Source organism: Xiphophorus couchianus, chromosome 6 (genome assembly GCF_001444195.1).
Source record: "Xiphophorus couchianus chromosome 6, X_couchianus-1.0, whole genome shotgun sequence".
In the NCBI taxonomy this organism is placed as follows: Eukaryota; Metazoa; Chordata; class Actinopteri; order Cyprinodontiformes; family Poeciliidae; genus Xiphophorus; species Xiphophorus couchianus.
In genome coordinates, this window is record NC_040233.1 from 26,229,575 (window position 1) to 26,244,916 (window position 15,342).

Sequence of the window (15,342 nt, forward strand, 5' to 3'; positions counted from 1 at the left end):
CTTCTTCTGCATTTTAGGCTTGTTTCAACACCCAATTACAGTCTCTTTGCAGCACCTTCTGAAGTATAGGATTAGGGTTTTCTATATTTCTCTTACAGTTATCATAATGCAATGACAGATTGTGGAATCTCCCGTACCTCTCACAGAGGTTTATGCATATCCACCATATGTTTCAGCCCCACTGCAGATAAAGAAAAGTCACCAGTATTTTATTTGTTTATTTTATTTTTTGTTTATCTGTAGGCAGTGAAAATGAAAATGTAGTTTTCTGTGTGATCCTGTTCTGGGAGAATATATTGATAAATGCAGTCAGGAGGAGTTGGGCACATTAAAATTACTCATCTGGTTGTTTTCCCAAATCTGTATCTACCTATTACATGAAGGCTCTAAAGTTTAAGTCAACTTCTATGAGTCAAGCCATGGTAGTGTGGCTCATAAAACCCTAGTCTTTACTGTCATCTTCTTTCCAAAAGGTCACATCCAGGATGTCTTACATAGTAACCTCATGATAAGTTTTTGCATGGTCAAAATAATTAGGATCCCATCTCATTAAAACCCAAGGACCATACAAAACATACCAGATTTTTTTATGTTTGAAGGCAGCCCCATGAATTATCTCACCTGTGTCATGGGAAATTATTTGTTCTTCAGGTTTGAGATTTCGAGGCATTAACTGTCACCTCCAGAACAGTTTTATTTTGTTATGATTGGAGTTTTTCTTTCAATGCAGCTTTGATTCACCTATTTTCATTCATGACATGAATTGTTTGGTAACTGATTTTTAAGTACTATATTTTCCAGATTTGATGCCTTCAGTGCCAGTGTGACATTATGTACAGAGCTTTCCTTTACATTCTCTGTCAGACAAAAAGTTTCAGATTGTGTGGCAGTAAAATACATTGTACTTCTTAATTTTACACTTACCTAAATAAGTTCCCATTTAGACTACAAACAAAGTTATCTAAGCCAATGACATTCAAGAAAAAAAAAACAATATTGGTGCTTTATCTGATGTAAAGTTGAAATTAATACCTTTTATTTTCTGTGCAACAGCATTGTCATGGTCCTAAAACACACATTCGTTCTCCCTTTCTCGTGTTTTCTCAGCAGTAAGCTTAGAAGCCGCTGGCTGTGCCTGGCATTGAAAATCAGACTCATGTTGGAACCTGGACCTGTGTGGAGATTAAGAGGAGACAAGAGGAGGTGAAGATGACATGTGTGGGTGCATGAGATCCAGCAGAGCCCTGAGGCAGGCCACATTATCTATTTCCATGCTAATACCCTTTTACATATGGTATTACTCCACAGTAAGCCAGTAAAAGGATTACCAACTGATCTGTGCACTGTTGCTTCCACCACACAGTGTTGTATCATAGAGCAGAAAACCTGAGGAAATATCCTCTCAGCACAATTCAGATAAAGAATATTACTAATGATCCAATATTAGTGTTACAATTTCAAATTTTTAAAGTAAAAATGCTACTTTAGCAATCTAAAGCTCATTTCCCAACATGCTTATGTAATGAGCATAAGCATGCTCAGATGAACTGATTTATTTTCAGTTCATATTGCTTATTTGTTATTTCCTATACAGTTGTGAACTGACATTAAGATGCAGTCCAGTGGCTGCAAATTGTGCAAAATTATATTTAAACAAGTTAATCAAATAAAATAAATGTGCTGGGAACAATTGTCTTAACTACCTAAAGTTTAGGCACAGTGTTTATACTAGAAAAATGGGCTATTAATATAGTATTCGGTTTAAAAAAACACACACACACACAGAACACATTAGTGTGAATAATCTGGAAGTTGATACAACAAAAAGTTTATTCAATCACTGCAAAATGTCTCTGAGACTTTTATAAATGGATTTGCAGTGATGGTGCAGCAAAGGATGCTACTATAAAAAAAGAGGCCAGAAAATGTCACATGATCAATAAACCCTTCCCTGATTGGCCGTCGCTGCTTGGCGGAAGAAAGGGGCGTCGCTGTTGGTTTGGTGTCTTTTTTGGCTCCTGCTGTGGCTGCCAGATGAAAACTCAGCATTGGAAACAAAATTGACCTTCTGTTGTTCTGTTGCCACACAACATCTAGCTTTACATTCAACTCAAGCGGTAAGCTTTGTATCTTTTCCGGTTATAACAGTATTTTATGTAGTTTAATTGTTTAAAATCCTGTGTTGCGGCGATGCTACCGCGACCGCGGAACTCCATGGATAAAATGTTTTTCAAATTTGAAGTTTAATTTGAACCTTTTTAATAAAATTGCACCCGGATAATGTGCACACCGATTACTTTGGAAATAGGTCTTGTCTCATTCGGTTATGATGCCTAATTGATTTTGGATTTTATTTTTGTACCCTTGACTCATTTTGTGATGGGTATGCTAATGGGAAGTAGCATTTTTGGATATAACTGCGCAGTTTAATTAATAAGTTAGCTTAAGGAATATTGCATTGAAAGCCCCATATAATTTTTTTAACTCCTTCTTTAGTTATTTTAAGTATGTATTTACTAGTAAACTATTTGAATTAATGATTGAAATGTAATTATTGTTTATTATTTTGACCTTTTACAGGTCAAATTTTCCCCCCTATACCTTCAAATGAACAGAACCGAACAGAACTGAACCTATGGAGCGCTGGTAGGACCTCCTTTATTCCCCTCTCCTCTCTTTTGATTTTCTTTCCCAGATTGGATTATGACTGCTATATATATATATATATATATATATATATATATATATATATATACCCCTGTATATATACAGTATGTAAAAAAATTATGTATATTTATTCAAAATATACTTTTTATTTTTTTCAAACGCCAGTGTTTATTGGTCATTATTCAGGATCCATAAAGAACTGTTCCTCTGTGTTCCAGTCATGTGTGTTTATTTAGCATTGATTATTTTTATAATTTTATTCTATTGTTTGTTTTTTTATATATTTCTGACATCACACACTGTGTATTCCAGTGGTAAATAATTTAACCTAAAATGTGTTTATATCTTACTTGTTCATTTTTATCTGTTATGTATACTATGCATATTTCACAATGTTTTTATTACTTTTAAACAAAGTGTGATGACCACAGAGAGTGTATGCTTTTCTGTGTGGTATTATTGGGTGAAAACCAACTAAATTTGCAAGGGCAACAAAATGTTCATGTTCATATTGCTTAGGATGTATAAAACTATGGCAAAAATAAAACTTTTCTCTTAGAAACCCAAGGAAGCAGAACAGGTCAGCAGAAAGGACAGATATGGTCTACACATTCTGTATGAAAGTCAAAGATTTGTCACAATGCGCCCTCTGCTGGTTGAAAGCAAGTTTCATTAATTCTACTCGCCTACATATCATCTGCACAAATTTTAAATTTGAAGAATATTACACTATTGCTACATTATAAAAAACTGTCAAGCAGATGACAAACTCTACAGTAAAGTGTGTAAATAGTTGATTTGTTTCCGAAAAAAAACCCAAGAAGGTATTAGTTACTGAAAGACAGATCTGCTCTGCTGAAGACATTAAACAGAAAGGGAAATGGTGAGATCTGAATTTGAGTTTGTAGCCCTGAAGGGAAAACCTTTATGGTGATTAATTTTACAGGCCAAGAGCTGGAGGCTCAATTATCACCCTCCCAGAGGAAGATGTGACTGCTGACAGGCTCAGGGGGTGAATAAATGTCAGGGTAGCCTGCTGCTCTGAGGGTTCAGTTTAGGGCGAGACTCTGAAAACTATCTAAAAATTAAAAAGTGACAGGCTTATGAGCATGGCTGTCAAATGTAACCCATGCATTGAGGATTAGGTTGCTGTCCAGCTGCTTTGTTTTAGTATGAGAGGAAACCACCAAAGCCAAAGTTCACGTATCTGTTGTCTTCCTAATGATACTCATAAAAAAAAACCTCTTTAAAATGAAAACTAAAATTACATTCTTTGACATGCTTTAGCACTCCAACTGATTCATTTCAGCCTTTTCACACAAACAGTCTGGATGATTGCTTCAACATTGTATGTTTACTCGGCTTCCTGTTCATGATGGAGCAATCCACAAAGGCGGAGACGTCCAAGTATCTCTTTAGATGTGAGGATTCCAACATACTGGAAGATATACAGACTGAAGAAATGCATCCTGCAGGGCTCCCATAGAGCTGTCCACCTTCTCAGACAGTATTTCAGTCTGTGTATCAGGTAGTCAATAATCCATGTGGCTAATAGGATATTCATATTTTTTTCTGAGGGCTTTCCACATAATGTTGAAGGCTGAAAAGCTTTACAACCTCAGGAGGACACTGAGGAACATGATCCTCACAGTTGCTGACTTCTTGTTGAGGAAGAAAAACAGGAAAGTGTTTTTTATTTTTATTTTTAGCGTAACCTGCCAGGATCTGATCTGATGAGGTCACAAATACTGCTACTAAAACGTCTATCTGAACTTACTAAATACTGTAAATGTTCTTATAAGTCTTTCTGCCCAGACAGTTTTTTCTGGCTTTTGCAGTCATAATGAAACATCTTCATTAGAGTTTGCTAGATCACCTTTTTGTATTAAATAAGAAACATCTACAAATATATTATTGATAAAGAGATTTTTAATGCAGGATGCATACTGTACATAATTAGACATTATTTATTGAGTTCTTAGTTGTTCTTTGCAACACTTATGTAGCATACAACCACTGGATTTCAACACAAGAAGGCCTCAGCTCTTCATTTGTTTCATTGTCTTCTTTACTACTCAGCAGTTTCATCTTACCTTTCTGAAAAGGTTTGCTGTTTTTACTCGGTGTCCAAAGATTTTGCACCATTGAAAAAATTAAAAACACTCGGGCCATAAATGTTTATGAGTTGTTGTTTTTTTCAATTAGAAGAATGCAAAGTAACTGTTGAGAATTTTTTCTTTGTTTACCTGCTCAGCAATAAAGAAACATGCAAAATCTTCCTGATACAAAGAAGAGAAAAACTCTTAAAAGTCTTAAAGACTCATATGATTGGCTTTTTAGTGGAAGGTATTCAGTTTCTCAACATTTGGATCAAATTTTTTTGCTTTGTTGGTGTAGAAATGTTTGTTTTTTTTTTTTTTTTAAATCCCAGCGATAAAGGCAATACTTTTTTTTAACTGTATTTTGTTAGTTTAATAAATTAGGGTGTCCATGTTTTTGTGTAAAAATGTGCTGCTTGTCTGTGGACTTACAGACATACACATTATATGTTATAAAAGTATATTAAAAATACTTTGGACACTCCTGACCTTGACATCATATCAGCTATCATAATAGTATCAGCAAATTATCAGATAGATCATGCTTTACTGGATAGGATTCACTACTAGAATGGAAAAAATAAAAATGAATGTATTTGCTCATATTTATACTATTAAAAAGATATATAATAAAAGAACATATCTACTGTATATGGCACCAAAAACCTGCAGGGGAAAGACAATCTTTTAAACTTTACTGCAGGGCAAGAGCCCAGACAGGAATTCTTTCTCCAAATTTCAGTGCTTACATCCTGTAATTATTGTAAGCATGATTACTGTATATGGAATACTTTAGCCTGCTAAAATGATGGTCTTATATGGCCTTTTGAACCTACTGTTTGCTTACTTACATATAGATTTACTTGATTTGTTTCAACAAAGCATCAAAAAAGTGTTTACCAAAGTTTATTTTTTAACCCAAGACAACTTTTTTATTTTGCTCCTTTAAAGCAAAAATAAATATTCTCTTTAACTGGATAATATCCAGTTAAATAGAATATTGTACATCCTGTATGCTGACACTTCAGTGAATGTGACAGTGAGGAACAATTTTTAATAAAATCTTTATTATGCCTAGAAGCTTGCATGCAATGCTATCTACTTTTTCTCAGTAGCTGTCAGATTATCCATAAATTCACACCGTCAGTTCTTTGTCAAATTTTCTAATTCTTTTTATCCACTTTTAGCTTGTGTAGTATTTATCCATAGTTTAACAATTAAGCATACTTATTGAATTCAATGAATTTATTTGAAATCACAACAGATTTTTTTTTTTAAATTTCATGATCAGTTTAGCAGTTTTTATTTGCAGACATGAGTTGTATTCAAAAATGAGATTGCATTGACCTTATTGGAAGACAAACTCTGAGAAGATGATGGCGTGCTAAATATGATTGCAGGAAGGGGCAGATATATGAACATTTCTATGAATAAGGGAATTAGAATAATTAACAGAAATGAAAACAAAAACATACAATTTAGTGAGTAAATTTGTTTAGTAAAATATTCTTAATTCAACTTGAAGATAAAAAGAACAGGGTAGAGCTTGCTAAGAGTAAATATATATTATGCATAAACAAGAAAATGTAGTAATTGCTAAAATTCTATAGATGATAGTAATTTAAACATAATTGGAAAACTTTCTGGTAGTAAACACAAGGACCACATTCATACTTTCTAACTTTTGCATCCTTGAAGTTATAAAAAATAACAAGCAGAGTCAAAATACTAACAAGGCATGTTAGCCAGAAGCTAACTGTGCAACCGAAACCACATCAGATGAGTGAAATTGTAGACTTACAGAAGTCGTTATTCCCCAGATGGTTTTTAGTTGGAATTGGTTAGCAAAATAAACACTATGTGAAGCAGAGCAGGACGTATGTGCAGGAAGACAAAAAACAAAATCAAGGAAAGTACATGTTTTCTTGCATTTGGCACAATTTTTAACTTTTGATGAGTAGCTTCTGGTTTGTAATTAGAGCAACTGACTGACGGTGTAATTATAACATCCTAATTGTGGCCAGGATAACGCACACAAAAAAAAATTCTAGCAGAAATTCCAGCTTTATGTTGGTTTTTAAGCTGTTTTGCTAAAAGTACCTACAGTTCAAGGTTAGAAGTTTATATATACTTTTTTATGGGAATCAATTTGCCTTTTTATGTTTTTAAATTAAATTGGTGCAAAAGTTTGAATTTAATGTGGATTTTATCTAATATAAAATTATACCTAGAGGCTCAATTAAGATTGAGCAATTTAGCAAAATTGACTCAGAATATGCTTTTAGGTCAGCTGAGGATTTCAAACCTACAAACACTAACAACCGTCAAGCATGATGGCAGTAATGTCATGTTTCTGGGGTGTGTCTGCATTGAACAAGGCGGATGGAATGTTAACCAATAGCCTCATGGCTAATTAAAATGAATTTGACCAATTCTGCCAGGATGAGTTGTCGACTAATCAGCCAGAATGAAACCATAATCTTGTTGAAGGCTTCAGAAAGTATGCAGCTGATGTACACTTTTCTAAGAGATTGTAATGATTTATTTCAGCATGTGTCTGTTTAATTATTTAATTGTAACTTGGTTCTATGCACTGTTTGTACATGGAGCAAAGTCTCTGCCGCTTTAAGGTTTGTCCAGGTAAACAGTGTGACTTTTTTAGTTGCCCTGCTCCAGTTGAAGCTGTTTTAGTGAGCACAGAGCCCCTTCGCTGACCTCAGATTCAGCTACCGGTGCTGTGGCAGTTCTGTTGACCCTGCCACAGAAAATAGCAGTCTTCTTTTTTCAGTTGAAACCTCTGGCTGAACTGCTCTGACTGCTTTTCATCACAGTAACACTGTAATTGATGGCCAAACTTGGAATAAATTGAAGGACACCTACGTATTAAGCAATCAAGCAACTTTGCGTCTCAGCTGCCAATAAATCAGTCCTCTGGGCTTCCTTTAATTTACATACATTTGAAACATCTCTGTCTTTAAATCTTAAAAGCCCAGCAAAAAAATCTAAAATTGAAGCAGCGACACTTTAAGTTTCATCAGAGGATGACATTTTTTAAGTTTTATGAACTATACAGCATCTTTTTTTGTTTTGCAGATCACATTCATTTTTAGTTTTTAAGAAAATAATCCAAAAGATGTCTGATGGTCACTCTAAGTGTCAACAACTCAACATGTCTGCAAAAGTTTGGCTTGTAGCCATGGCGATATGCTGCCATATAGCAAACAGAGAAGGCAGAAGTCCAAGGCAAAAACTCATACAGAAAATCTATTTTATTTTTACTGACAAATTAAAAAATAAACTTTAAATTTATTTAATATTTTACGGACAAGTTATTCATGTGAATTACTTGTCAGTAACTAAGTTAATAATCCCCTCCAAACTCCACAAAAATGTTATATGTACATAAAATATGATGTGCTATCTGAAATCCTCAGATTTTTTCCGTTCATTTTTTTTACCCTACAATCTTTCAGATCAAACTAATTTTAACATCAGATCAAAACAACCTGAGTAAATACAAAATGAAGATTTCAAATCATGATCTTATTTATGAAAGAAACAAAAAACTAAGTCGGGCCCATGTCTAGAAGTAATTTCCCCTCTTGTTAAATCATGAATTAACTGTGATTAATTAAATAGATTATATTCAGTTTCACCAGCATCAATGTGACCTGCTTACTGCCAGAATTGCACAGTCAAGAAATCATAATGTAAACCTTTCTGACATCATGAAGCAGGCTGAAATGTCTCTTAAAAAAGAAAAAAAAACAACATGATGATCTGAAGAATGAGAAACAAAGTCAGACATTTCTCTGTCTGGAAATGGCTGTAAAGCCTTTTCTTAGGTTTTGGCATCGCAGTGAACTATGAGAACCTCTATCCACAAACAAAGAACACATGGATCAGCGGTGAACCTTCATATATCAAACTTACTCCAAGAGCACATAAACGAAGGAACAGTGTCTTCAGAAAGCTCTTGAGGAGAATGTTCAGCTGTCAGTTCATAAGCTGAAACATGATTGAGTTATTCTCCAGTATTTTTGTTCAATCAAAAATACAACAAAAAGAGGATCCTGTGGCTTGAGCCTAAATAGTTAATGTTCAAAAATCTTCCAGTGTGACTGAATTAAAACATTTCATTGAAGACAAGTGGAGTTTATGTTCAAACCAGCTAATAGGTCGAAGGGGCATAAACCTTTTTAAAAATTATTTTTACATAATGTCAGGTTGGTGAATTGCTTTTTCCCCTTTCATGTGGGTGTGACATAAATTAAAAGGAGTCTCTAGCTTTTTCTGCACTGTCTAGATAAAAAAATGTCTGTTGCTTCAGGAAACCATGCTCCTCACAGCTTTCCTGCTGAGCAGCCTCTGGATGTGTCCAACATCTGCTAGGTCCAGTGAGTCAGTCAAGAGGTTGGACGGAGAGCAGTGTGTCTGTTTCTAAAGGAGTGAGTGATAAATAGCATCTGGCTGGTACACAGGTCAGACAGCCAATGTACTCTCTGCTGCTTTCCAGACATTTGCTGAGACTCGGCCCAGTCGGGGCCCAAGGATCATAACTTAGGGCCATTTAACGCAGCCAGCCTGATTTCAAAGTGGACACCTTTTATTGCATTCTTTTTTCCTTTTTGACTTTGTGCTTTTCTTAAGTAGTGTCAGAGAATTTGGCTCATTTCACTTGGCTTTTTTAGGGGAGTGTTAATGCACCTTTGTTGTGGTCCTAGACTTGCTTTGTCAGAAAAAGAACAAATGAGAAATTCAATTCAAAAGATGTTTTTTTTTTCTCGTTTCCAGAGGCAACTGAGCCATTGAACTTTTCTTTGCCTTTTCTTTAGCTCAGACTTGTTGACAGCAGAGCTCATGTGATCTGAATTCTTAATACACACTATATAAGGACGGCAAGTCATTGAGGGCCAGTGTCTGTGCTTCAACTCACCTGAGTCAAATAATCAGGTAATTATCAGGATTTTAGAGAACTTTACTGCATAATGGGGAGGCAATTCAGCCGATTGATTCAGGTGTGTTGGATCAGGAAGACATTTTCAAAAATTGCTTGATACCGACATCTTTTTTGTTTTTACACATTGAGTCAGGTTGTAAAGAACTGTTTTTCAGTCATGTTTTCCTGCCTCAGCACACCTGATTCAGATAATGGAATTACCTCCCTACAATGCCACCAAGTCTGCAGAAACCATTTATTTAGCCATTTATTGGCACACTGTCTGTGTTTTTATAAATCTATTGGAATAGATTTAGATATTAAATGTTGCTTTTGAGTTGATCTGGTTCTAAGAATATTTTCTTTGAAAATGTGTAGGTTTTTATTGTCTAACCTACAATGGTCTCAGAGTAATACACAAGTTGAATGAAGTCCATGCAATACCACAGTAAGAAAAGTACATAAAATTGAGATGCATCTATAGAAAAAACACGAATAATCAATTATTTTTGTATTTGTTTTAGTTTATTTAAGGGATCAGTCCCCTAGGATATCTATTTTTTGTGACATTATTCATTTGCACAACAAGAATTGTCTTCTTATTTTGCTACTGTAATTTAACTCTGTTTGCAATCATGATCATATTTTAGGCTAAAACATTTAACATTTCCACCAATACAATACTTTCTTCTGTACCACTAAAATGTAATGTACTCTTAACCAGCAGAGGGTGCTACAACACAAAGTATTTTTCGGCTTTATGAGGTTTGTTCCTGTTTGGAGCACTGATGGCTCAGACAGATCCACAGTTCTTATTGTGGACACCACGTCTGACGCTTATGCAGAGAGAGAGAGAAAAAAATGTTAAACCCCAAATTACAGCTGTGTCAATGTTCCAGGGAAACTTTCTGCCACATACATTTCATTTTAACTGCATAACAACATTTTTATTGCATAGCTCATAAGCACTGCTGGATCCCCATCACCGCTCCAAAGCAGCAGTGAAATTGTATCTCTGCTGTTGCCTACAAACACACAGAGAAAAGACTGGAGGGTTTTATTGTCTGTGGTGGGATTTTAACAATCTGGACGTCATCTTTCAAATACATCCAGTGAGCTTGTGAGATTGACTTTAAGATATCAGTATGTGGCCCTACTGATAGATACAAACACATACTGTGAGTCGGTTCCGAGGCTTAGATGGAAAAACAGAGTTTAATCATAAAATACCTTTATGAGTTCATTTTTCTAAAATGTTGCGCATTAATAATGTCTTTTATAGCTGAATTTGAAAGTACTCTTGTGAAAAAATGTGCCACCTTGCAAAGGTTTTTTTTTTATACACTTTGAATTTTCTGTTCATCACATAACAGCCACAAACTTTATTGTGCTATAAGATTTTATATGATAGACCATTGTGCATAGTTGTGGTGAGACAGAAAAGTGGTACCTGTTTTTCACAATGTTTCACAAATGTGAAAAGTGTATTTGTGCAATTGCAGCCAATTGCACAAATACACTCTATTTAATCTGTTATTCTTAAAACATGTAAGCACAAATGGTTTCCGTCAAATATCACCCAACTGGTAAATATTGAAGCTGCTTTGTCTAGAAATAAGATGTTTGCAAGAGAATATTAATGAACAAACATCACCACAAAGACTGCTTCACAGCAGACGAGGTGAAGTTTAACACAGGGTTGTGTTATACAACATGTTCAGTTTTAAACATCTTACACTGCTCTGTTCAATTCATCATAAATTCAAATAAAAGGTGTTTCAAAACTACCACCATCCCAAGGCCTGATAATCAACTCAAACTGATGAGGCAGACAGAACATGTATAAATAATAAGAAAGGAAGATTCCTATGAAACATGGGGGAAGTTTCATTGAGCCACAACTATAGATCATGCACTCCACAAATCTGGGCTTTATTATGTGTCTCCAGACTAATAAGTTGTTGAAAGAAAGCCAAAGAATGGCTCCTTGCAGTTTTCCCTAACTCTTGCAGAAGACACAATAAACCATTGTTAGACTGTGCTCTGATCAAATGAGACCAAAATTAAATGTCTTGTCCTACATACAACACTAACACGGCATTTCACCCTAAATCCAGTGCTTCAACTATGGAATATAGTGGTGGCAGCATCATACTGTGATGATGCTTTTTTTTAAATCAAGAAACATAAGCTAGTCAAGGTTAAAGGGCAGTCTAGGCAGAAAGCCTTTTAGAATCAGCCCCAAACTGGAGCATTTAGCACAATCTTAAACAGACAACCAGCCCTGCAATGAAATGGTAATGTGGTTAAAAAACCCAACAAAAGTCAAGACCTAAATCCAATTCAAATATGTGGCAAGACTTAAAGGGATGTTCCCAGATGCTTTCTGCCCAACACGACTGAGTTTGTGGAAAGATGAAAAGAGAAAATGTTTAGTCATCTAATGTGCAGAGCTGGTTGAGACACATCACCAAACACCTGGAGCTGTGATCACAGTGAAAGGGGATTTTGAGAAAAACATGAATTTACGATCTATTGGTGCAAATTCATGCCACACTATTCAGATTTTTTTTAATGTAAAAATTTTTAAATCTGTGTCTTTTCTTTCCCCTTCTTTCCCATGTTTCTGCATTACTTTATGATGGTCTAACACACGTTTAGCTACATTATCTCTTATGGTTGTGTCTTGAAAAAATATGAAAACGTTTAGTATCACCATTTCTCCAGGACACTGTATGAGTCTTTCCTTTGTGTCAGCTCTTTATAAGTTCATAAAGCTACTAAGTGCTGGAAATATGTGCAGGGCAGTTTCCATAGCGAACACCACAGTTTCCACAGGCTTATGCTCCAATATAATTTAATAGCCGTTGTGGTAATTGAGCAAGTCTGTTAGGTGTTATGTGTTGATCTATCTTAATTACAGAATTGACTCACAGGACCTCCTTTGAAAAGCTGCTTTCTATATAAAAACAGAGAAAGCCCCTAAACATTAAAAAGACAATTCAACACATTCTTTTAAATTTATATTAATGATTTCATTATTTAGCACAGATTAAACTAATATTTGCCCTGCGACAGACTGGCGACCTGTCCAGGGTGTACCCCGCCTCTCGCCCGGAACGTAGCTGGAGATGGGCACCAGCAACCCTCCCGACCCCATTAGGGACAAGGGTGAACAGAAAATGGATGGAGGGATGGATAAACTAATATTCTGCTTTGGAACCATTTTGGAACAAAACAAATGGATTTGCAGTTAATGTTTCCATAACGAACAAGATTTTTTCTTTCCCTCTGCATTTCATAGAAACTCAATCTAGTATGTAATATCATTCAGGCAGGCTAAAGTGTTGAATAGATTTATGTCCACAAAAGGCTGATAAAATCCTTATCTGTGATTAAATTTCACTCTTCGCTCATCGTTAATGTGCTTATTAAATTTTTTTCTCTCCTTTTTATTTGATAGAGAGATTGCTCCGCTGAAGCATTGCTCGTATCCTCACACCATCGGCTCTGACAGCCCTCAGCCAGCCGGCATGAAGTTGAAACTTGGCGGCTGGTTTATGAAGCTGAAACTTTTATTGCGGCGTTATGTGGCACAAAGACTGGGGCAGTGAGCCAATCTGGAGAAAAAAAAAGGGAGTAAAGAGATACATTTCTAACCTTTAAAGGAAACACCTCATTGACCTATAAAGAAGTGAAAGATTTCTCCCGGTACACCCATGACAATCACTTTGGCCGGGCCTTTCAGATCTGACCTTTTTCAACCTTTCTCACTGAAGTTTTGATTGGAAGTTGAAGACTGGTTGGCCTTGTGGTTAGACTACTGTGTAATTTAAAGGTTACACATTCAGGTCATGGAAACTGCCATTCACACTGATCCTAGAAATATTTAGGTGTAGCTTTTGACATTACTGACAAGTATGTGAAGGCTCATGCCTAGCGCCTGGAGTTGGCGCTTTGTACAGGGACTGGAAAAAATATTTATTCCTGGCAAGTTTTTTACTTCCATGTTTCATGTTAATAAATTCTAATTTTAGACAAAGATAACCTAAGTAAACAGGAACAATGTTCTTTCAAGAAAAAATGAATATTCTAACCAACTGGATCAGTTCAAAGGGCTAATGGTAAATCATTAACTGTTTTTAGCCCCAATTTTTGGATAGCTGAGTTCAATTTCAGTTCAGTTCAAAATACTTTAATTCCAAAAGAAAAATTAAAAACTGTGGTAACTCATAGTATCCAAGTTTCTTCAGAGTTATAGTGCATGCTGAAGGCTGTGGACAGGAACGATCTCCTGCAGAAGTCTGTATTTCTGTGGTCCTATTGAAGCCTCTGACTGAAGGCACACTGTTTTGTATAATAATCTCATGAAGATGATGATTTAAGCCAGGCCAAGAAGTAGTTTCTGCAAGACTAATAGAATCAAGTTTTTTCTTTTTTTTTTTAATAGATAGATTGTTTTCCTTAACAAATGAAATAATCATTCGCCTGATCTTAACAAAGTGAAAACAGAAAACATTTTTAAGGAGACAGTAACTTTTTCATTGGAGTTTTTGTCATTGGGTCATTCAGTGAAGAAGGTAACGGTCAGTAGTATCAGAGATCAAAGATCCACATAGCTTATTCTAGGACAGAACAGACATAACCAGGTTATCAAGCAACATCAGCCAGTGTCAGAGTTTATATAGATGATATAAAATCAGATTATTAAATATTTTTTATACTCTTTTATCTTTCTTTATTGGTTGAATTTAAGGCACTTTGCATGTTGCTGACAGAGAATGGCTGTAGCAAACAGGCAGTAAACCAGCAGGAGACAAATGAATATGACATACCATGAAGAAAAAGAACAATAAAATGTAAATAAAAAAAACAACAATAAAATAAAGGGGGGGCAATAAAACATTTTAAAGCGAAGCAAAGGGTGCAAAAAACATCCATGAACCAGAGAGAGAAGATAAACACACATTATGTGATGTGAGGAGGGCTGCTGTGTTACTTTATTTCATTGCTGTTTACATAATTCCAGCAAATAATGGTTCCAAAAATATGCAGCTCTTTTCATGGCTTATGGGGTTTCTCACTTTGTCGAAGGACATTACGGGATTTTACAGACTCTCTGGTTAATGTAGCTCGCTGCTCTCAGGAAACAATAACAGAAGTCATTAGAAAGTCTGTGTTCTTTCAGCAACCCAGAGTATTCCTCTTCTTATGGGTCGGCTTGTCATTTAGCAACTCTTGCTAACACTCGTTCTAACCCTAAGATAACCATATTACAATAACGAGCAAGTCAGATTTATTACAAGTTTTCTGGCGACGTATGATACTTTATTCTCACTAAACGCTACAAGATGGTAAATTTGGTGCTTTATTTGATTCTAACACAAAATATTGCATCCACTGCTCTGCTGTCAGTCAAGTAAATACAGGCTCCATTTCCAGTTCTTTCCCTCCCTTTTGTGAATACTGATTTTCATTTGAGAGTCCGCAGCAGGTACCGACGAAGCAACTCATGAGTTAATGCTGTTCTCATCCCCCAGGTCAAGACGTTATTGATTGATACAGAGTACAGTTACATGACCTATGCATATCGTCCCACCAGTTATTAGTATAATTGCCTTTATTGTGACCTCTGTG

General features: G+C 35.5%; 1 long non-coding RNA gene across 1 annotated transcript in view; it reads left to right on the top strand.

The window, feature by feature from the left end:
- The first annotated feature begins 1,986 nt into the window (after nt 1–1,986).
- Nucleotides 1,987–15,342, top strand: part of LOC114146027 (uncharacterized) — a 36,396-nt gene continuing 23,040 nt past the window's right edge. Inside the window, exons 1-2 of the long non-coding RNA XR_003595827.1 lie at nt 1,987–2,117; nt 2,581–2,646. This is a non-coding gene — a long non-coding RNA (uncharacterized LOC114146027). The remainder of the gene's footprint in view (nt 2,118–2,580; nt 2,647–15,342) is intronic.